This window comes from Neopsephotus bourkii, unplaced genomic scaffold, assembly GCF_033783945.1.
Source record: "Neopsephotus bourkii isolate Nb327-2 ecotype Australia unplaced genomic scaffold, CSIRO-AGI_Nbou_v1 NB_911, whole genome shotgun sequence".
In the NCBI taxonomy this organism is placed as follows: domain Eukaryota; kingdom Metazoa; phylum Chordata; class Aves; order Psittaciformes; family Psittacidae; genus Neopsephotus; species Neopsephotus bourkii.
In genome coordinates this window covers 1,126,090-1,149,268 of record NW_026901405.1, presented here as the reverse complement: position 1 = coordinate 1,149,268, position 23,179 = coordinate 1,126,090, and the positions used below count along the sequence as shown (strand labels likewise).

The 23,179-nt window shown below is 40.0% G+C and overlaps 1 protein-coding gene across 12 annotated transcripts in view; it reads right to left on the bottom strand.

Annotated features, from left to right (window-relative positions):
• ZBTB20 (zinc finger and BTB domain containing 20) overlaps positions 1-23,179 on the bottom strand; it is a 481,633-nt gene that overhangs the window by 298,122 nt on the left and 160,332 nt on the right. For all 12 annotated transcript variants that reach the window (XM_061357688.1, XM_061357684.1, XM_061357683.1 and 9 more), the window contains one exon: positions 17,511-17,586. The gene's annotated coding sequence lies outside the window, so the exon portion shown is untranslated. The remainder of the gene's footprint in view (positions 1-17,510; positions 17,587-23,179) is intronic.

Below are 23,179 nucleotides of genomic sequence, written 5' to 3'. Positions count from 1 at the left end.
ACTTTCACTCAGTTCTATTAGGCACTCTCTCTAAGGCAAAAGACAAAGGCAGACGGAAGGTGGCATTTGAGAGGATACCCAGAACTAAAGAATTTCAGTCTTTAGCTTCAGATCCCACAAGCAGCTAAAGCAAAGTTACCTTGTCTCATTGCTCTTTATGTTGCAGGGTAAATACTTAAAGTGATAATTTAACCACAGAATGTTTGTATTAAACAGGGGCCTCCTGTTCTCTGGTTTCTAAAATTTACAACAAAGAGTTTATTAAACACAACTCTGTCTGACATTCAAATCCATCTCTGCAACACACTCTCCTCTGGATTTGCGCCACCGAATGAAATGCTTTGGAAAAACAAAATAAACTAAAACCCTGCTGTGGAAACAGGACAAATCTAGTTTCACATCCCCTGCAGAGAGAGAAACAAGACGGAAGTAAAAAGCACCAAATGGAGCTCATAAAGCTTCACTCTGATCTCAGCCTCCACATTCTGGCAGAAAGCACTACCTAAGAGATGTGCTTTGCTTCAAGTGAGAACAGCCTGATTGCACCGTGAGCACAAAAATATATTGTCTGTGAACAATTATCCCGAACAAACTCTGAATAAGGGAAATCTGACTACAGAATAAGGGGAAATGTGGTGGGAGGGAGGCTAATTGCCCCCCTCCCTTGCCAAGGCCTTATCTCACATGCCAGCCATCTGTAGTAGCTGTGCCTGCGACTATGCTTTGCGGGCGCTGCTGAACCTCCTTTCCACAGGCTGCCTGCACCATGCACTGCAATGAGGTGGCCATCATCCTGCCCATCAGAACCATCCACCACAGGAGGGAAGTCATATGAGTACTGTAACAAAACCAGTTTCCCCACTTTAGGTCCATTTCATCACAGGTAGTTGCTAATATTTCTTACAACATGCCACCCAGCAGTGCATAGGCAGAAGGAAACTCATCCTAACTCACATGGGGAGCTAATGGGGCCAGCATTAAAATCCCCTAGCTCTTTCAATATATCCACAAATAAAAATAACTTGTTTGGAAGTCACTGCCCAAAACAGGAGAAGATTCTGAACCTTCTGAACTTAAGACAACATACCTAGAAAGACAAGAATGCACACCTGAATACAGTCTTTCTCCATTTTTGGATGCCAGGCATCTCCTCTTTCATTACATCTTTGAGAACAATCAGCAACTTAGAGAGAAAACATGTGTTGAAGAGAAAATGTGAGCCTGTTTTGGGTTTTTTCTTGGTTTTTTACTTTTACAAAGCATCCTCATGCATTTTGGTACCTATCTACACATATGGTATAGGAAAGAAAAAGCACACAACTAGATACAGGGAGGCCACCTTGTGATCAGCCAAGCTCTCATCTTGCTGGTAAAGCTACACTTAAACTCAGGGAGCAAACAGCTTTTTTTCTGCAAGGGAGCGCAGCAGAATGCTTTGCCCAAATGCAGGAGATTTTGTAACACAGCACACTGCTGACAGCTTTCTTGTGACCCCCAGAAGATCACATTTACTTTTGGAACTTCGAGTTTGGTTTATTAGTGTACTGGGCACTCTATAAATATTCCTCATTGGGCATTTACAGCAAGAACATGTTCAAATCCCACTGGTCTCTGTTTTAGACTTTAGTCCTTTATTCTATTAGAAAGATAATGTTCTGCCACGAATTTTGTTGTTGTTGTTGTTGTTAATCAATTCATTTGAGGCTATTCCTTAAATCTTCATTTTAATGCATTTTTGTGTGTGGGTATATTAGTCACTTCTGAAGTTGTGTACAACTGTCACTGAATCAAAGTCTTTGTTAACATACACATACAAATCCATCTGTATTATATATGCACATGTATGTATGTGCATGTGCACACACGTATGTATGAAAAAAACCAAACCAAAACCCCTTTCTAACCGCATCTTTCTCCCTCCACCCTTCTCCATTCTGAGCAGGTTCCTGCTATCAACTGCTGGAGTGTGCTCACTCTACACCTAGAGCTATAATTATTTTGCTTTAATTTTACAAAACCTTTTGTTCCATTCCCACGAGCCCACCTGATCCTTATATTACACTTGCTCTATTAAAACACTCATGCAGAACAAAGCACAGTTGTACTGATTCATAAGTAACTCACCCCCCCCACCCCCTTCTCTTTTTCTTTCTACTAGGCTCATGCATCTTACCACAGTTTCATGACACCATCCCTGATGCCAGTCCATGGTCCCATTTTTGCCTTATTTTTCTTTCTTTTAAACCATTATTTTTATGTGCTTAGGGTCCAATTACACTATTGTGTGCTGTTGTTTTGAATTGCTGTTGTTCTCAGTCATTTAATGTTATGCTCTTTGGCACAAAAACAGATATAGTGCAGAGGGTGTTATGGAATTTATTTGTTGTAATCAGACTCTAGGATTGTTTTTTATTATTATTATTCATAGAGCACAAGCACCAAGGCTAGTCCCACGTTTTTCCAAAGCAAGCAGTCTGTTTGTAGCGCACCCTGACACCAGCATACCCTATGTGCAATAAAAAGGCCCAGCCACAGCTCAGGTCATGGTGATTACTACTACCTGGGCATGATCCCTGCATGAACTAGCATAGGCTTTACAAAAGACCAAGCACACTGACAACACTTGCAATAGGATCTTCACAGAGGCACTGGGCATTTCAGATTTAGGCAAAAAAAAAACCAAACCAACCTCATAAATTATCACTGAAAAATGCAAGGACAATGTACAGCTCATCAGTGAAGATGGGAACAATAGAAGGGCTGTTTCATCTATTTGTCCTATACAAAAACTTCCTTGTGCTGAGACAGCCTTCATTTTCTGGCTTCAAAAGCACCGAGCATGTTGTTAAAACTAAGCAACGGATAAATAATCATCAGACAGAACAGTGAGGAGTGGTTGCATATGGAGAAAGTGCTACCAAGCTCTTGGTAGCCATCTTTCCAAGACGGGGAGCAGGGCGTTTTGGAATGCTCTACTAACACCATAGGTGCTAGGTGAGTGCAGAACAGATCAGGCAAAGGAGTGAGAGAAAGCAAAAGGAGAAGGAAAATGGGGTGTGAGGATGTTTTTGGGGGTATCATGTGTAACAATGGTGAATACTAATGATGTCTAGCAATGAAGAATAACAGGGAGTAAGGGGAATGTGGCAAGGCAGAGAACAAACACAGTTGCAAGGGGTTCAAACAAAAGTTGCAATTTACCAAAGAAAAACCGTTCTGCACATTTTATGTAGCATGTCAAATCTATCAGATTTTCTCTTATTAAATCATCATTCTACAGCAACAATCATTCTCTCAATCAATCCCCCGTGTTAACAACTCTTAGTAATGACTAACTTGGCAGGAGCTGATGTTTACATATATTTTAAAGTCCTGAGCACTGTTCCTTATTTTTTTGGATGTCACATTTCCTTTACATTTTGTCTCTTATTTTTTAACCTGCTTTTAAAGGATGGATGCATTCAATTGGAAAATAAAGTTTTGCGACACACACTCGGTTTATGTTAGCTCAGGAAATTGGCAGTGGGATAAGAACAAAACCATTCACCTCCTGATTGCTGATTCAAATCTAGCCCAAGTGAGATAGTCACAGAAGCTATAAGCCTCCCATGGTGGCTTTGTGATTTGAGATTATTTTTTATGAATCTCAATCCACTTCAGGCCAAGAACCAGAATCGCAAATCCACTGCCTCAATGAGCATTAACTGGCATCACTGCACACAGTAACAGAGGAGATGCCAAAAAACAAACTGGTCCTGGAGACAGACTTCCCACCTTATCCTGGGAACTGATCATTAAAAACAGGGTTGGTTCATATGAATGTGGAGAACAGGGAAACATGTATGTATCTACTGACCAAACACACAAAAAAGCAACCTACCTGTAGTCACATTAGCTAGGGACTGCAGTATTTACCCAAAACATAGATCACAGAATAGTTGGAGTTGGAACGGACCTTAACATCATCTAGTTCCAACCCCCCTGCCATGGGCAGGGACACCTCTGCCACTAAACCACATCACCCAAGACTCTGTCCATGAACTAGTTCTCCAAGACTTCAGCAGTCCTAACCATCCCCAAAAACCAGAAGGTGTCTTATGGTATGGCCCTGTTTCACTTGAGAGCTGAGAGACAGGGAGGGCAGGAGGAGAGGAGAATAAAGGAAAGGTTTTCCATCATCCCTCCTGAGGAAAAACCAGCAGGACCATGTACTCCTTACCCCTTAAAATCAAAAGGGCATGGAGCAACTGCAGGCTTTGGTCACTCTTTGGTCCTTTTTTGCTGCCTAGGTAACAGGAACAAATGACTAATTTACTTTGCAGAAGACCAAACCTGAGGATGACTGAGCTGCACTTTTTATTTTATCTGGGACACAACTGAGAAACAAAGCTATTTCACTAAACAAACATCCTATGGCATACAACAAAACAGTGATACTGAGGCGTATTTCCCATGGCTGTCTCCTTTAGGAAGCATGAATCATGACAATCACTTGGGAGTTACCTATTCCACCTTCCTCCCTTAGACACATTTGCTAACCTGAGGGGGGTAAAGGTCTCAGGACCCAAGAGTAGATTTAAGTTTTTCCACCATCTGTGCTGAAGTGCAGCCAATGCAAATTCCACCTTCGGATCTGCACTCCGGTGCCTCTCTGTTATGTTTCATTTCACACTTGTGATCTTATTCCTTAGAAACAGGAAAAAATGCACAGCTGAAGAGCCACGTTTGCATGCAACCTGAAATTGTTCCTTCAGTGTTGGTGCTTGGACGTGCACTTGACTATTCAAACAGATGAGGAATAGAGCTGCATTTTAAATGGCCAAGTACTCCTACTTTTACACAAGGATCAGAATTAGGAAGCAAGTAGTTCTCTTCAAAGTTTCCAGACATGCCACTGGAAGAATTCATGTGTACAAGAAAAAGCTGGCGAGAAGGTCAGACATTTACCCCTTCCTTTGTTCATCATTAATTTCTTCTACTTTTCCCTACTTGTCAAGAAGAAAAGGGAAGACACAAACGAATGAAAAATGAACACTTATGGGTTTGATGGTCTTTGTCCAAAATGAAAGTTCTTAAGAAAGGGCAGCCTTTCAAGTAAATACATATGTGTAAATGCTTCTATCACAGTAAGTTCCAGTAAAATGTATAAAAAATTCTAAATGTAGCTAAGTAGACAGAATAAGTACAGTTAAATTCAGCTGATAAACTGGAAGTAACAGACAAACAATAGCTAGTAAAACTACTATGAATTTTGGGGGAAAATGCATCTTTAATATGAATTTAAACTTAGGATCTGACGCAGAGAACGATGATTTAATTTGGGATTTGTAAGGTTAATAATGCTGATACCACTGGCAGAGTGGTATCCAATACCATATCCAATAACCATTGCATCTTTCTAAACCTTGGAAATTGCTTTAGGTAGTAAGTTTTAGGGAGAGCCTGGAATAAGCAAACTTGCCAAAGGAACCAATCTTGTGGAAGCCAGTATTCAGCACACGTGACTCAAAATCATGTCTCTGCTGGTTTAGTCCAGCAGAGCATGGAACCACCACTTCATCGAAATAGGTATGGCTTCACTGAGAACAGAAAATAAATCATTTTCAGAATGCCCAGTAGACCACTTCAGCTCTCATTTAACAAGATTTTTTATGGACACTGACTACACTTCAAAAAAACACTTGTGAACTTACTTAGTGTTTCTGGGAGGGCTGGTACCACCAGGGATTGAAGAGAACTCAACTTAAGCATGCTTCAATCTGCCCTGACGATTGCAAGGAAAGACAAAGCACTAGCCAAACCGAGATGCAGGACCTACACAGAGGCCCACACCGACATGCTGAGCACTGTGATGATGTGCTGTGCACTGGTGTGCTTTTCACATCGATGTGATGTGATTTTGGGGTTTGATCAGTGAATCTGGACTTTTATCCTCTGTCTCCATGGGAGCTCAGATCTTTACGCAGAATTGGTTAATTTACTTGATAACTGACATGTTGGGCTTGCAAACGCAGGCATTTAACCATCATCTTTAGTGACTACACACATGCTGGAATCTGATCATCATTTTGTGCACCAAGTGACACACAAGCCTCTACTGAGAGTCAGAGGACATGCTTACTGTGATGATGGCATGTTCACCAGTATGGATAGTGAAAAAAAAAACACCTGCTCAGATACTTCACACAGGAGAAAGTCTCATACGAAGAAAGAATACCCAAAGGGAAGATGTCATCACATACACATGCCAGATTTGGTCGTGACATGGTAACTGAACCTAGAGCAGGATTTGAATTTTACAATTAGTTTCACATGTCCCAGTTAGTTACTCAAGCTGTACAGAAAGCAGAGGAAGCTCACTTTAGGCATATAAAAGGAGACAATAGTAAACTTATGAAAAAAGCTTTATAGGGAATAATTGTGCTCTAGAGGATTTATTTATTTACTAATGCAAACAGTACACACTGAGATAACATCTGGCAATGCTTATTACAACGAAACCCAATCAATACTTCTGTCTACAGCAATATTTGTCCACGAAACAGTCATTCCTCCTGGCACCCACAGCATATACTCATCTATTATAGTGGCCTTTGTCAGCAAAAAGGGAGCTTGTCACCTTAATTCGTCTATTCAAGACCCAAGAGAAAACAAAGAATTAGATGTACCTAGACACAAGAATGATGGTGGAAGAACAGAGGGAAAGTTAGAAAGAGAACAGCAGCTTGCAGCACTGCAAAGAGCACACAATTCATCCCTGTAGAATTTAAAAAAGCAACAGATCCCAGATCTTTTTCCTTGTACCTCAGAGTTCAAAGTTAAGGCAATCCATTACTTTTGCTAGTGAGCTACCAGGCCTTTTGTGGCACTTCTGAGCTACAAGTAAAGGCAGAAATTTGACTTCTCATTTGCTTTCAAAGTCAGAATTCATAAAGAAGTGATACTGAACCTTCCCACATAATTAAAAAGCCAAAAATAAATTTGTTTTGAAAGTTCAGTGTATTAGAATTTTCAAGTAAGCTCTTCCATTCTTTTCTATTTCTACATTTGCATTATTACACTGTAGAAAAACTAGCAGTGTTTTGTGCAATGAAAAAAGTCACTAAGCATTAGCTTAGCGCTTCACCTCCACCCTTCCTAAACCTAAGTCCCTTCTGGAGTTTAACAAACAGATTGACGTGCAGCAAGACATGAATTGCTACTTATGTATCGCGAAATTAAGCAAAAAAATAACAAAACCACACAAAACAAAATCAATACTATTATTTTTCCTCCTTATGTTTTTTAATTGCTATAGTTTTGCTTTTATTGAAACAGTCATTTCCAAAGAAAAACCATGTGTCTGATTTGTGTGACTATACATAAAATAAATGTACATTTGCCCCTGCTCAAGTTCACATTTTGCTGGCTCACTGTTCAAGGCATTTCTATTTGTACAGGGCCTAGAGGTAAAATAAGACCTTCTGTGCTACACCAAGTCCTGAGGCGTGAGCTTTGTTCTGAAGTTATTGTGCTGATATGTTAGCTTTTTCCCATAAAATCTTCTCTTTGACAAGACAACTGGGGTTGTAGCTATGCAGTGAGGAGAGCAGGGAGGTGAGGGGAAAAAAACTGTTTTCCTCTCTACTGGTCTAGATCTACTGGGCAAAAGAGCACATTTTAGTTTGGACCAGTAAACTGAGCAACAGCAGGAAACAAAGCAGCATGGAGGATGCCATTATATGCAACACCTTTGCCTATAATTTGTGTTAGGCAAGATTTGCATTAGGATATTTTGTTTAGCCTCTTACCTTTTCTTATCACACCATCAGTATCTTACTAAAACCTAAACATCGTAATGATGCAGTCATTAGGAATGGACTAGGGAAGAATTTTAACTATACTGTTATATCAGCAAAATGTTGAAAGACACAAAACCTGACATTCCAAGCACTGATACCGGTGCAAATCCCACTAAAGTAAATGGAGGCCCTGCTTTAAAGGCCATTAGTACCACCCATCTTTAATATTCTTCCATTATTGCCCACTTAGCCAAATGAATTAGTGTGAGACTTGCAAATACACAAAATATTTGACCTAGCTTTGAGTGAGAAGACTGAAATTTCCAGTGTGCAGAATAAGTTTCGTCATCTTTTTATTTTTCTTTGTTTAAACAATGCTGAACACAGGGCAAACAAAACAGGCCAAATATAGACTCAGTTCTAAAAGCTCTCAACATAGGACCTTTCATTTATGCATCAGTGCTGCAGAGGAGTAGAAAAGCCAAAATGAAACACAGAGACTGGGAATTTATACCTGGTTTCAGTGCAAACAAGAGCCCAACCCCAGTCCAACAGAAGACTGATTTATCTGAACCACCTACTAAATTTGACAGCTTCTCAGCAGCTCCACAGAAGAACAAACTGTTTTGCAAGCCAGTATTAAAACTGGGCTAGATAAAATGGAGAGGGGAATGATTTCTAACCAATAGTCATACAAACTTTCACAAAAGAACTCAAACCCACGTAAAATTAGGAGATTAAAAACAAATATTTCATTCAACCACTGCTGGGAAAACTGTGCATGACAACTTTTATGTCACTTTAATATTAAAAGAATAAATTTAGTTGTTTCAAAAAACCAACTCTCTAAAGAAAGCACAATGTATTTATTTTCCCATTGTAAACCCTTTCCCCCTGTACCAACTAAAGGAAGTTGTGCGATTCCTCCTGTACCTCGAGGCTGACATAACAACACTGCTGCAGAGGTGGGAACAGAAATACACATGTAAATGTACCAGGCATACCATAACCCACCCTATGTAAAGGGGCAGCTCTAGCACATATGTTTGCAATACAACCTGGCTTCACTGAAAGGAATGTGGAAGAATCTCACTGACTCTATTTGGGCCAGGTATTTCATACTCTATGTATGCCTCTACTCTTCTAAAAGAAGTGACCACAAAATGGCAGCACTTAATACAGAAATGGTGTGTAGAGCTCTGGCAGGGACTGCACATGATATTGTGCTTGCATAACCTACAAAGAAAACTTGCTTTGTCACATCACTTACCTGCAGCCCTTAATTACACTGAGTTCAACAGCCCTAAGTTGCCTGCTCTAGGAAGCAGCAGAGGGGAGTTACAAAGTCCTATGCCCAAACAGTATGATGAAGTAGTGGCACCAGCAAAAGTGAGACTCACTGCTTCTCAACATGGATATTCAGGTTTCCTACCATCTCAACTCAGAAAAGAGAAGTCTACTACCCTTTCTGAAGTTCAACCAGCACAGCCATGATTAATAACAATGCAGCTTTAAAAATTAGTTGAGCATTAAATAAGGAACATCTATTTTGCTATACAGTGTATTAAAAGGGTGTAAAGCAGCTTAAAGAATAACTACAATATGGTATAGATATACTCTAAACATTATGACAGAGACAGTGTAAGAGAGTTTCAGAAATTAAATGCTTTTAAATGTAATTAAAACATAATAAAGATAATCACATATAAACCGTGCCCCTGACAGTGTGACAATGCAGGGACATCCAACATGTTTTCTACCATCATCAGGCATGGGAAATCTATGTCTGTCTTGTGCTGCTGCAAGTCGAATTCTGTAGGGGGATAGGAAACATATTTTAACAGCTGATAATTTCATAAAAAGGAAAATTTACCTGGCACATTTGGAATGCTCTGGGACACTAATGATTACATTAAGGAAAAGATCCTTTCTGGGTTTCTTACTAGTAAGAAATCTTGTCCACAGAAGTATCACAGAGGCTTTAGCCTCCACAGTTGCCCCTCTGGCTGCCTCTGCTTCTGATTATCATCTCCTGTACTCTTGCTAAAGGAGCAAGAGCTCCCTGAACAGGGCAGGAGACCATGACTGATATCCTAAGGACACTAAATAATTGCTAGATATCTAACATTGTAATAATACCTGAACGTTTTCTTCAGTGCAGTTCTAGAGCCATGTCTCTCAGCACATACACACCTCACACAGAGATCACCACAGCATAACAAAGACAGGTAAAGCAAACTGGAGTTTGTCATAGCAAACAAATGTCTTCTTTAATGCCAAGCCTGATCAGAATGAGGGCAGATGTAGCCCTCGTCAGTTTATATGCTAACACAGTTCTGTACCCTCTTGGTCACCTGATTTCTGGCTCCCTCAGCATCCTCTCTCTGCATTCCTCAGGCTTGTTTGATGCCTCGACTGATGGAATTTCCCCCTAGTCGTTAACTGCATCCAGCCAAAAGCTGTCATTGACACACTAAGTTTGCCCCGAGGGTGATCATTTTATAGTTGTTTGCTTCAGGAATACAGTATCACTTGTTCTGAAGAAGTGACAGAGACTCAGAAATAAGAAGGTTAGTTGTGTATCAAAACAGGGCAAGAGACAGAACAGATTACCCTCCTCAATGGAAACCCTGCTGAATGGAAAAAGAAACTGGGAAGAGAATTCAGATAATTCAGTTTGAGTCTGGCTCAAACTCTAATGCTCAGCAGATTTCCCTATCGATGGTCTGATAAAATGTATACACAGGAACTATGCCACTATACCCTACCTAAATGAACTGGGACTGCAGGGTCATGGCCTAAACGCGTTCATCTTCAGAGAGGACATGCAGTGATCTGGCACACAACTGCCACCATTACTGCTGGGAAATATATACCTAATTCCTTGAAATGGTTCCACTGCTAAGAGTCACGGGATTCTCAATTACTTATTGCCAGTCTTGAAAGAGATGAGATGACACTCTTCCATTTCACAAAAGATTTTCATTATTCAAAACTTCAAATGCACTAGGATGAAACTTCTATTGAAACACTGTGAAGACAACTTTAAAAAAAGAAAAGGAAAGAAAGAAAATAGAAGGAATCTGGCAGGGGAAGCAATGGGCTCAAAATATTTCTTAATGCAGGTTCTGAGTCAGAGGTGCCTTCAGTTATTACTAACACCAAAACATCTTGCAAAGCCAAACACTCTTCCAATGGCCTTTAACGGCACAGACCAATCTGCCAAGTGCTCACTATCTCCAATTCAGCTATCTTGCTGCCAGCTCCTAAAGGGGAGAGGTATAAGAGAAGGAATCGAGGAGCAAGAACCAGGTCCTTTTAAACCAAACACTATAGAATGAGGACGCATACACAGAACAAAAGATGATGGAGGAATTCCTTTGTCATGAGGAAATACAGGGCTGTTAAAAAACATCTGAAGGACAGCATTCTTGTCAGACTTCGGAAGGCCCTGCAGATCGTGCACTGGCACCAGTCACAGACGTGTCAGCAGTGCAGCTCTGTAGATGATTTATTAAAAAAATAAAATAAAATAAAGCAAATATTCTGATCTCTCTCGTGCCAGTGGAAACTGTTGAAAACAACAGACCAATTTTGACACAACTGAGATTAAAATCTCTTCTAATCTATTATCTAGATGCAGGGGCAATGACGGGAAAGAGGGCAGTAAGAACCAGATCCTCTATAGTAAAATTCAGAGCTAGACCGCTTACGCGAATGAAGAAAACACACCAGAAAGTTTGGGTAACTTACATTCATCAGACTGCCCTGCACCAGACTCTGGAATTTGAAATGATTCAGTGAGAGTGTCCTCAGGGACACTGATGTAAATATAGAATAACCACAATGCCTTTCTGTGGAGTCCCTCCCATTATACACTGGTTTAGCTGAAGAATTTCATTTCAGATAGGATAAAATAAAGAGTACCAAAGCTTGGAAAAGGTCAGGTCTGTGTTGCCTCTTTTCCTTTTGTAGCTCATCTGATGACATCTCTGGTTTAAGGTAACTTTCCTTGCTCAATAATACTAAGGCTTTGTTTTATTTTCAAATACCTTTGATAAACAGATTGAAAGATTTTCTGCTTTCACCATAATATCTTCAGGTGCTGAAATGCTCAAGTGTTTTATAACTTACTAAAGTAGTGCTGCTCAGGGAATCAATGCTAATACTCCCATGTCTTTTTAATATGAGTGAATCACAGTCCATAGTTCTTTATGTACTAAAGGAACCACACACTGGAGAGCCATTTTCCTTATCTTCATCTGTTGTGGCCACTATTCTGCAAAAACAAGAGCTGCCACCTATGAAAAAGATCAGGACTCTACACATTTGTACACCAGAACTGATGCCCTTAACATGCAAACCTAGAACAACGAATAAAGCCCCATACACCTCCTAAAAAAAAACCCCAAACCTTAAGCATTTGCAAAAAACCAAAAAAAAAGCCGAGGGGCTTAATAACAACCTACTCTTTTTTTGTGCTAAGTTGTGAATGGGACTGATTAAAACCAACCTGAGAACTATCAAAATTTTCAAGCTGGCCAAATGCACTTTGAGATTTGCAGTTTCATTAAATGAAAACATCTCTCAAGGATGTTTACAGGAAAATACAGAAAGCAGAGACAACCATTACAAAACAGAAACAGTTGCAAAGCTCCCAATGTCCCGAGACATTTACCTTTTTGTAGCAAACTTTACTCCAGCTTCATTACTTATTTCCTCTGATCATCAATCCTATTTGCAACTTTCATCTGTCTCCATGATCTGTGTCAGAGTCCTTTGCATCAAGGCAATACCTGGAGTGTCTCCATTCATCCAGATTTTTAAAACCAGGCTGAAACAGATCAGCATTTGTACCCTGACTGGAGAGAAACCATGCAGACTCACTGCGGCTGAAAATCTGTCCTTCGGTGTCTATATGACTCCCTCCCCTGTCCTCCTCTAAAAAAAGAAGGGTCAAAGCAAAACGCTGGCAGCCCAATGAAATCTTTGAAGAGACAGTATGGTTTCAGTTATGAGAGGATGGAAAAATGAGAACCCTGGGGAACTTTCGGGAACATTAAGCTTTATTAATCAGGAATGTATTAGCCACATACCAACATTCCCAAACGGTACGCTGAATCAGAGAAACGCCAGGGAGCAACAGAACCCATCCGGGCTGGTCGTCTGCCTTACAGCAAGTTCTAGCACACCCCAAGAGATGGTTTTTCAAGCCATTCCTTAGAAAAGAAACCTCCCCTGCATCCACAGTACCTACAGGTTGTGCGTCCCAGTGCTATACAACAGCGACAGTCAGAACATGGTTCTTAATATGTAACTTGGTAATTTTTACTGCTCATTGAACTGATTTCTTTAGGTCTTTCTCCCAGTGGATATGAAGAACAATTAATCACTGCGCTCCTGATTATAACTTTTCACTCACTAGAATATTTTTTTCATATTCTCCTTAACATACAACAAAAGCAACACTTTCAGAATCATATAATGCCACACAGGGCTCCTACCTATCCTCTTGCCCCAGGGCCACGTAACAATCAACCAGTTTCTCCTTTCCCAACAGTTTTACCACCAGGACAGTTTCTGCCTTGACAAACAGTTCTGACCTCTCCACATTTCCACTGAGGTTTCACAGGTAGAAACCAGGGCACAATTTATCCCCCTGAGTTTCTGGATTAATGCCTCGGTATAGGAAGGGGAAAAGGCAAAATTAATTCTCTTTGTAAGTGCTATCACAATTCCTCAGTGACAGTCAGCCCCAAGACATTGATCTTTGTTCAAAGGAAACATACTTCCATACTCATTTCACATTTGCACGTCTTCTCCAGCATAGCTTCTACAAGCCACTATCTTCTACATGAAAAAAAAACCCTAAACCCCAGAACAGCTTAACAAACTACTGAGGGTTTACATTTTGTCAGAGGAATAGGAACTGGGAATTTGCAAGGCTCAAAGCCCATCTTAGACACAAATTCAAGTTAAAACAGCAAGTTACAGGAGGGAAGGACAGATTCTGTATCCATCAGGAACTGCAAGGATTCTTGCACTGTAAAAAACATGGGGTAGGTCAGCTTGTTTGTTGCTGCAAAACTCTTCCTTCATGTAAAAGCTCCACTGTGATGGACGAAGCCCTTCTCACCCTGACATCCTGACGCTACACATGCAGCGCGCACTCCGGGATGCCAGCTTACCATGTCACATTGACTTGGGTTCTGCCCATTCCTTTCCTTATGCCTGCAAGCTCAATTGAACTTATGAAAATTCAAACTGTCTTCTGTCTGTTTCATACATCATCAGCAAACAATCACTAGACAAAATGAATTTGCTGTCTGCAATTTGGAGGCTACACAAATGGTTCTGCTGAATAATACAGAAAAAGGGGAATAAAGTTTGGTACGCAAGGTTATTTCAGCATGAGGAAAGTAGAACAGACAGAGAGAACACGAACAATAAAATACTCAACAGCCAGGAGGCTGACATGAGAAATACTTCTGTAAATTGGAGTTGGCCTTGATATCTTTGAGTGATGGAATTAAACAAGGGCACAAGCGCATTGTGAAAGATCACCCCCATGAGTGGCTGTATCTCCACCCCACATGATTTGTCTACACAATATACTTATTAATAACAACAATGGTTACTATTTCTCCTCTAAGAGCTATGCAAACACAAACTCAGTAATGTTCACAGAGCTGTATCAGTCTGAACCAGACTGAGAAAGTAATCTGCTGAACAAGGCACAAGGAAGTGAAACAGCTTGTCCAATACCACTCTAATGAGCCAGCACCTATTAAGATCAGAGCACCGGATCTCTTGCTCAATAATCAGATAGTAAGGCTGCATAAGGCTGAAACCTTGACAAACCTTTTTTTTGAACAAAACTAATGTATCCTACATTCCTTATTGGCCTTAACTGATGGCAATGTAACTAAAACAACTGCTTTGAAAGCACATCCAGTGCGTCTCTTCTACAGGTTTTCATCAGGTTGCATGCACAGAATCTTTTTCTTTCACACACAATACACTGTCATAGTCTCATTCCAAACTCAAGTCAATGTTGAAAGTGAGAAAAGGTAACTCCTCGTGCTTGACTTAATCCTATTTGGGGTTTGTCACAAACAGCAAAGTACTTAACCACATCCTTAAAGTTAAGTATTTGAGTAGCCCCATGGACCTCAATGCATCTACTTGCCTATTAAGCTACGAAACTTTAGTATAGTGAAAATATGGCCAGGGCACCCAGCATAGCAGGAATCCAGCCCACAGATATTTCCCAGTAACAGCATGCCTGCGCTGCATTAAGAAGGCTGTGTTTTTATGCAACTGCCTGCCAGATATTCACGTTATGAATCTATACCTTCTTCTAATGCCATGTATCAAGTCAAGCATATTCTTATATTAGCCAAAAAATTTGGCCCAATCAGTTGCTTTAGGTACATCCCTACCCTAAAGCAAGTTTTCCACCTTGCATTAAAGAAACGCAATTCAGAAAACATCCCCCAGAAAACTACAAAAGCACGGCTTGCCTTTTCTTCTTGCTGTTCTGGGGTTAATACACGAAAGCGATGCTGGGAAGTTCACTTCAATAAAGATCTTACTATTAGAAAGATCTGACTACAGCAAATTTATATAGGAAGCAAAGGAAATTCTTAAAGTATACTTTCCTCTGTGGAAAAGGTACCCTATTTTTATTGTGCCAAGTTACTAGTTACACAGACAAGGTATAGCAAGAATCACATCCTTAAGTTACAGCATACATGCGCATATGTAACAGCTCTCCCACCTTTTACTTCTGTGCTCCAGTAACAAGCTGTATGCTGAGGCTACAAAGCAAATGACACAAGAAACTCAAAGATTAGAGACTTGGGACCTTTACTTCTTGGAATGGAAAAAAGAACTAGGCAGAACAGAACAGATGGGAGTCATGATCCCACACTCCATTTCCAGTTTGACCACTGATTTACTTGGACCTTGAGCAAGCTGCTCAACATCTCTGCCTTGAGGTACTTGCCACCCTTGACAAACAAAATAAATAATATTTCCTATACACGAGTTTTACACTTGTGTACCTATTTCTCCTCCAAAGCCTAGAGTCTTTGAACTAAGAAAAGCCCATTCCAGCCAGAACCATCATCAGGCACATATATTGGTACCTGGTATTTTGCCTTAGGGCTGTCCATGCAGAACTTGCTGACCATCTGGATCCTAAGAATTCAAAGAGCTTGCCTTAATCCACTTTTTACTCTTCTGCTGCACTTTGGAAAGAGAATTACTTCCACTTTCCAACAAAAATTCTCCTGGTTGTTCACACAAATTGGAAGACAACTTTGATAGTCTGTACTCACAGAGTCAGAAGTGTTCCCTCATTTTTTCCCCAACACCTCCTTTTAAATTGCTGCTGGACCAAGCAAATCCATGAGTGTTTTCAACTCTGCTCGCCTCTGCAATTGCAAGGTTAACCTCTGGTGGCAAGGGAGGCTGCTCATATTCAGGAACGATGAGCAGAAAATGCTAAATACCATTCACTGGCCACAGCCTGCAGTTAATACACAATATTTAAACAACACAATGGCATGGCCCTTGCCAGTAATGTAAAAACACAATGGAGTAGAGCCAGAATGGCACAATCTGCCTGCCTGAGTCATGCTTGGCACTCCACGCTGGAAGGGGCATGCCTTAGCTGCCCGCAGCGTACTGTACCCTTCAGCCAGTTTAAAATAAAATCATAAAAATACAGTTTAAAAAAGGAGGTTAATGGAGGGGGGTGAAGGGGGAGAATAACAGGGTGGCAGGAATAATCCCATGGAATAGTTAAAATATTTTAACACTGAAGTACAAAAGCACCACTTCAGAAGGCGGCTCTGGATTTCATTACAGGCTGCACATTTTGATCTTAAACAAGAAAACAAACGGACTTTGCTCTGTAATATTCCATAGCTTCGTACTGTCCAACTAAAATCAATTTCTTCCCACCACTTACAAGCTCCTGTATTTTTATTCATATATTATTTCATTACCTTTAGAGGACCCGAATCTACTTTATTTTCCAAATCTTTTGCATGTGTTGTTCAGCCACTGAAGTTCCAAATCTTAATTATTGTCCCAAATATATTCAATAAACAGATTCTAAATAAGGGTAGATCAGACTGATGTACAATCAGCATTTATGGAATAACTATGCTTTTAGAAAGAGACTCGACTCTTGCTGAGAGACACAAGACATTGACTGTTTTGTTGTGTCACAGCACAGATGAATTAGGCACTGCTGCTTTCATCTACACCTTAGAGTAGCTGAAATCCCCTGTGATGTCATCAGAAAGTTGTTGGGCTTTTTTGTGTATAAAGGAGAAGAATTTGTTATGAAAACATGAAAAGAGAATAAACTGTATTTTATGCTATGAGGAATCTTCTACTTTCTGTTATTTCTGCACCAAAGTGCAGAAATCCTAACTGACAAAGCGACAGGAACTGTAAGTCAACAAATGCAGAGATGCACACTATTCCTAGTAATATTCAAAACTAAGCAGAAAAGAATGATCTATTCATGGGTCTGAAACGAAAGATCTGCAAGATGCAAGCTGAGTTTTAATTTTTAACTAAAACATCCTTTGAACTTCTAAATCCCATTCAAGGGGACTCTGACCTTTATCCAAGAGCAGCTTCTGTGCTAACACTCTGGATGCATATAGAGGAAAAATAAGGACAAAAGGTACCGGAAAAGCTTTTACTTACAGGAATGCAGTGCAGCTTAATCTTTTTGTTTTTAAGGTGCAGTGATTTCAGCATCTACAATGTAACTTCAGGCAGTCTGAAAAGAAACAGGTTAAAATCTCTTTCAGTTATAATTGCTATTTCAGATTTAATTAAAAATTAAACTTTCATAATGTTTCACCATCCAAAGCAATGCATTATCAGTCAAGCGTAGCCTCTTTTTTTTTTTTCCCCTTCTTGTTAAAAGAAGCTCTTCCCAGAGTAGTTTGCAATGAAAGAAGAAGGGGAAAAAGGCAATTGAGAGTAGCAAAATATATTTCTTCAGCAAAAGATCTCTGAATAACTTGGAAAGAAGCCTTCTGCCACTTAATTTTAACAATCAACCTTATAATAATTAAAAAAAAGAAGCAGCATCACAGTTAAAGAAGACAGAAAAACACCATCGCATACCAACAATTGTGAGGGGGAAAACGCTCATTTCAGCAAAACAAGGACATTGGTAGGACCAGAACATACGCACCAAAAGGGAAAATATGGTTTTACATAATGCCAGCCAACAACATATTTTTAATAGTCATTGTAGCATGTTCAGACTGTTACATGGAGGAGCACAGAAAAACAAGTTCAAAAAGAGGAAAGCCGGCTTTAAAGTGTACAAGGCAAAAGGTTCCCTGCACCCTTTTGTTAAGGGATACAAAATAGCTACTCTATAAAACTGAAAGGTTTCTTATCTTGTAAAATAAACGTCTTTCTACTGTGCAAAACGAATGATTAAGAAGTGGTGACTGTAGACAAAGCATTTGAATAGATGCAAAAAACGAGTATTTTATACTATTTTATTTTTTCCAAAATGCAGTTGGAATGACAATAAAACTCCAGGGGTTGCACCATAAATATGACTTTAAATGTTAAACTGGAGTTTAAAACCTGTGATTTTAATTATAGCTAATTATAAAGGCTCCAAAACCAGGAGAAAAGAGAAAAACAAAAAAATATTAATAATAAATTAAAACCATTTTGCAATAAGTTGTCAGGATTTGGCCTCATAATAACAAACCATACAGCAACATACACAGACACATACAATGTACCAATGATTCATTAAAGGAACAAATCAAAACTTGCTTAAATTTTACTTTAAAAGGTGACGGCAGAACTTGCCTAATTTACCCCATTCAAAGTCAAAGCTTTTCTCTTCACCAGCAGCACATTGTCAGATCTGCAAATAAATCCTGGATGTGAACTTAATACTGATTTTTGAATGTCTCACAGGCTGGGGGCAATTCCTAAGTGAAATTTGTTATTTGATCTCCCACAAGTAAAAATCCAGTTCTTCAGCCTCCAGTGTTACAGGAGCCTTCCCAATCAGTCCCTACAGATACTGAAAACAAAATGCACTGTATCAGGAAATATCTATACTGTCACACAAACATGTTTCAAGCACACATGTGTACCACAAACAGGAACAAGCTCAGGAACTTGGTTTTATGTCTAACTTTTCCCACTCTGTCATGCAAAGACAAAGCGGAGAGCACAGAAGTGGCCAGCACAGCAAGAATTAGCAAATCTCACACAGAATCACTTCCTGTATATCTGAATGAAGGAACAAGAGCACAGGCACTGGGATGATGCTTCCATATCATAACATTTATGGGTTTGAATGATTTTTTCTTGAAAGAACCATTTGAGAAACTTGTTTCTTGTATTTTAGGCAATCTTTCTATCAAGTAACTTTCGCCTGATTAGCATCTAGTAAGACAGACAGTAGTGCAGAAATCCAGGCAAAAAAAACCATGGGAAGTCCATCAGAAACAGGCAACAGCACAACTGCCAGATAAACGACAACAGCTTCAGCCTCTGAACTTCCATTTCTTTCCCTTCTTTCCCTTCCCAAATTTATCCTTGGTCTAACATCTTCAGGACTGTAATGCTGGCTTGATGGCAGGGAAGGAGAGGGGCAGCGGTATTTGCAATCCAAAGCTATTTCTTTTAATGAATGCAATGAAAAACTGACCTCAACTGAGAAAACAAAGAGCATTCACTGAGGGTGAAATGTATCCCTGTATAGAGAGCCAGCATACAGACTGCACCACTGAAGCCCTATTCCAATGACCTAAATAGGAATAAATTGGTGCATGGACTTCATCACAGTGAGTTTTGACCAAAAGCCCCATTTTCCTGTAGAGAATGAAGAAGTATTTAGCTCTCTCCTAGAGCTAATTCTGTGTCCTCCATTTCCTAGCACTTGTACCCTCAAAGCACAAAGGCACAGCACCCCTTTCCCATGCAGGGCACCATCCTGACAACTGCTCTTGAGTATATTTTCCTGGTAGTTTTAGCCTGAAGTCCTTCCTGCTTTGTGTGCATTCTTCTGATTGGAAAGGAAAAGGAAGAAATGCAACATCTAGGTTACTCTGCAAGTTAAACACCAGGGCATAGTGCCTGCAGATAAAGCTGTCCCTCTCCTCAAGGAAGTGAATTGGCACATGCTACTATCCACCCATTAAAAAAAATGAGCTCTGAGAAAGAGCTCACTGTGAGAGCGTATTCACTGCCGTGTTGAAAAGCTTCAATTAAAGATTTCTAGTTAACAGAACACATGACATAAAACATACACAGCCAGAGCATCTTAAAGACGTATTTTAGGTACAAGCTTGGAGTTAAACCCAGTGCAATACCTACAGAAAACCTCATTAAACTCAGAATACCAATTGTTATCACTTTGGCAGTACCTTCTTCCTTTTACGAACTTCGAAACCCGTGAAGATGAAATTACTTAGACAGGTGTGTATGAGGGAGAGGTAGAAATAGGGCAGGAGGCCTGCATTCCTGTGCACGGGTGAGCACTTAGCACTGTAAGGCATAAGACCATTGTCAGAAAAGAGTGCCTTAATCCCCTTGTGGAAGGAAAGAGACATGGCTTGAGAACAGACAATGAACTTCTTGAGAGGCCCAAGGGCTGGAATTGCAGGAATGAGGAGTATGGCAGGTCAGGAATGAGGTACCTAAGTAGAGTGTTGACAGGAGAGGAAGTGTTAGCTCTCAGCAAAGGCTTTAAAAACAAGTGTCTGATGGTAAACATGTTTCACTTCACTTTCTCATTATTCTTATGTGCCATAAAGTTTATGCAAAGCCTGAAACCTGTGAGACCAAAGCTACCAAATGCACAAGAACCAAAGTTCATTAGCAATATTCCATTACTTGTATGGCATCTCACTCTACTGTCCCTAACTCATGCTTATGGTCTAGTCCCCACTTTCATCAGAATCACAATCATTCCATCAAAAAAATTAAAGAGAAATTAAAAAAAAAGTATCATTTGTTATCAGAAAACTTTCAGAAGATGTCCCCCTTCTGCAACCTCTTGGCAATATGGAAGTTTTGTACCTAAGAGGGTTTGATTTTCCTTGAATACCTGAAGTCAGCTGGAGCAGGTTAATGAGAATCACATACAGTCGATTAGTTACAAGGAGACCAAAGGCTGGGAGATAATATAGCACAACACGTATTGATATCTCCTGAATTTTCTACATAGAATTTACATCATTGGTCAATTGATCCTTTTCAAAGTACTTCCTCATATTATTGCTCTCACTTCTGGAAGAGCAAATCAATGATGAAGCAACTGCCAGAGATAACCATTCACAGAAAGCAGAATACTGATGTTCTTACTCGGAAAAAAATAATCATTGATAATATTAAGGAAGCCCATTACTTTCAAGAGAATTTTCAAATAAGCTCAGTCAAGAGACCTCCTTCCAGAATCCAAATAATGACTCAGGATATGGGCCAGATTACTTTCTGGCATTTTAGGTTTGAAAACATAAGCAGGGCCACAGACTAATTGCATCACAGAAATCAGAGAGGGAGGTTGACGCTGTACAGGCTCCTCATCTAACAACAAATAAGCAAACTTTGAAACTGGAACCGGTATAGACACACCAGCACAATGCTCCATCTAGGCTAATCAGTAATGCAAAAGATAAATCTTAGTAACATGGATAGAGCATTACACTACTATTGCTTTTTCACGGTGAATGCACTTCAGCTGGTATTATTTCACTATAAACAGGTTTATTTTGTCACTATTCTCTTGTCTTGGGACAGAAGAAAAAAGCAAAGGGAGGGGGAGGAGGGACTTCTTAAAGAATCCTCCCAAAAGGAGTGTTTTCCTGAATTGGAGCCCTTTGTACACTTTCAAAAGTCCACAGGAGTTTTGATCATTTCCAATTCGATCTTTGAACTCATAGCCATTTGTGTGGTATAACAGCGTTGAACTTGGCCTTCTCCTAACCTTAAGGCTGTAGCTCAAACCTGGGTCACAGGGCAGCTGATGGGAGAAAGCTGGTTTTTCATGATTTAGTAGAACAGGAGCAGAGGACAACCTACAGCACCATGCTGGGATCGAGGGTTCCTGACACTGCAGGAACAGACAACAGGAGACCAAAGGTTTCTTTGTGAAAATGGTAAATCTCCATCTGTTACTAGTTCACTGCAAAGCTGGGTGCCCACAGAGATTCTGTCTTCCTTATGACATTCATCTTTTGAGTCACTTTCTCAGTGAAGACTATATCCATTACAAATTTTAATTTTCAAACTGTGGCTGTTTCAGCTAGAAAAGCATTTTAATCAAGAAAAAGGTGTATTTTTGGCTACTTTTCACACACCTCCTACACCCCCAATAGTGTTTGAACTATTTTCGTTCAAGTATGAAAAATACTGCCTTTGGGCAAAGACTAACACTCCTTGAAATTTGGTTTTCAGAAAGTTAGAGACACTCAACTTAATGAAGCCATGATGCATAATCCACACTAATGGTCACTTCGCAACAGGTACTGGATACAATTTCACCACAAGGGCCCTCACACCTGCTAAATGTGTTGGACCTCTTAACAGCACAGTCCACCCCTCTCATTTATTCCTACTGCTAACAGAGTAAGCAACAAGCACTTGAGAAGCCCAGCTGTGAAAGCACAGTAGAAGCTGAACTTCTCAACCTGCTGAAGAGTTAGTCTCTTTATCACCACACTTAAGACCTGATCTGGACTCCTAAAGTGCAGTCTAACCAGTAGTTCTGCTATAGCCAGGTGGGATCCAGCATCCTTCTAAATACCTCTTGAAGCTTTCCTCCTACACGGGGGCGATGATGGTAATCAAGTTGGCTGCTGAAAACTATGATATTCCCTATTCCAACTGTTTTCTTGTACAAGCTGTCCCTAGATCCTGTTTATGTTCCCAAGGAACAGGAACAGTGACAGCATGCAGCTTTCACGAGGCCTTGCCCAAACAATTCTTTCTCTGAAGATCCAGGGTTTTTCTGAAGCAGCTCTGAAGCCGATATTCTCTGAGCATCTCTTGGAATACAGCCTGAGGACTTTGCTTATGTGCCCTTTACAAGTTATTGTAGCATACAAGCTTCTCCCAGTTCTTTTCAAGGTTCATAATGCTTTGATCTTCACAGCCTCACCACTCCTGTTGAATGGTATCATCTCCCATGGCTCAAATTATATTTAGTGCATAAAACGATAATAACTGTTAAGAAGCAGGCTCTATCGTATAACAGCAGAACCTTCACATTTATTCTGGTTTAACACAGAAACTTACAACAATAAATGTTTCACTGTGATGGGTATTTCAGTGCAGTGACAAACTGGGCGGATAAAGGAAATGTGGCGGATATAATTTGTTTG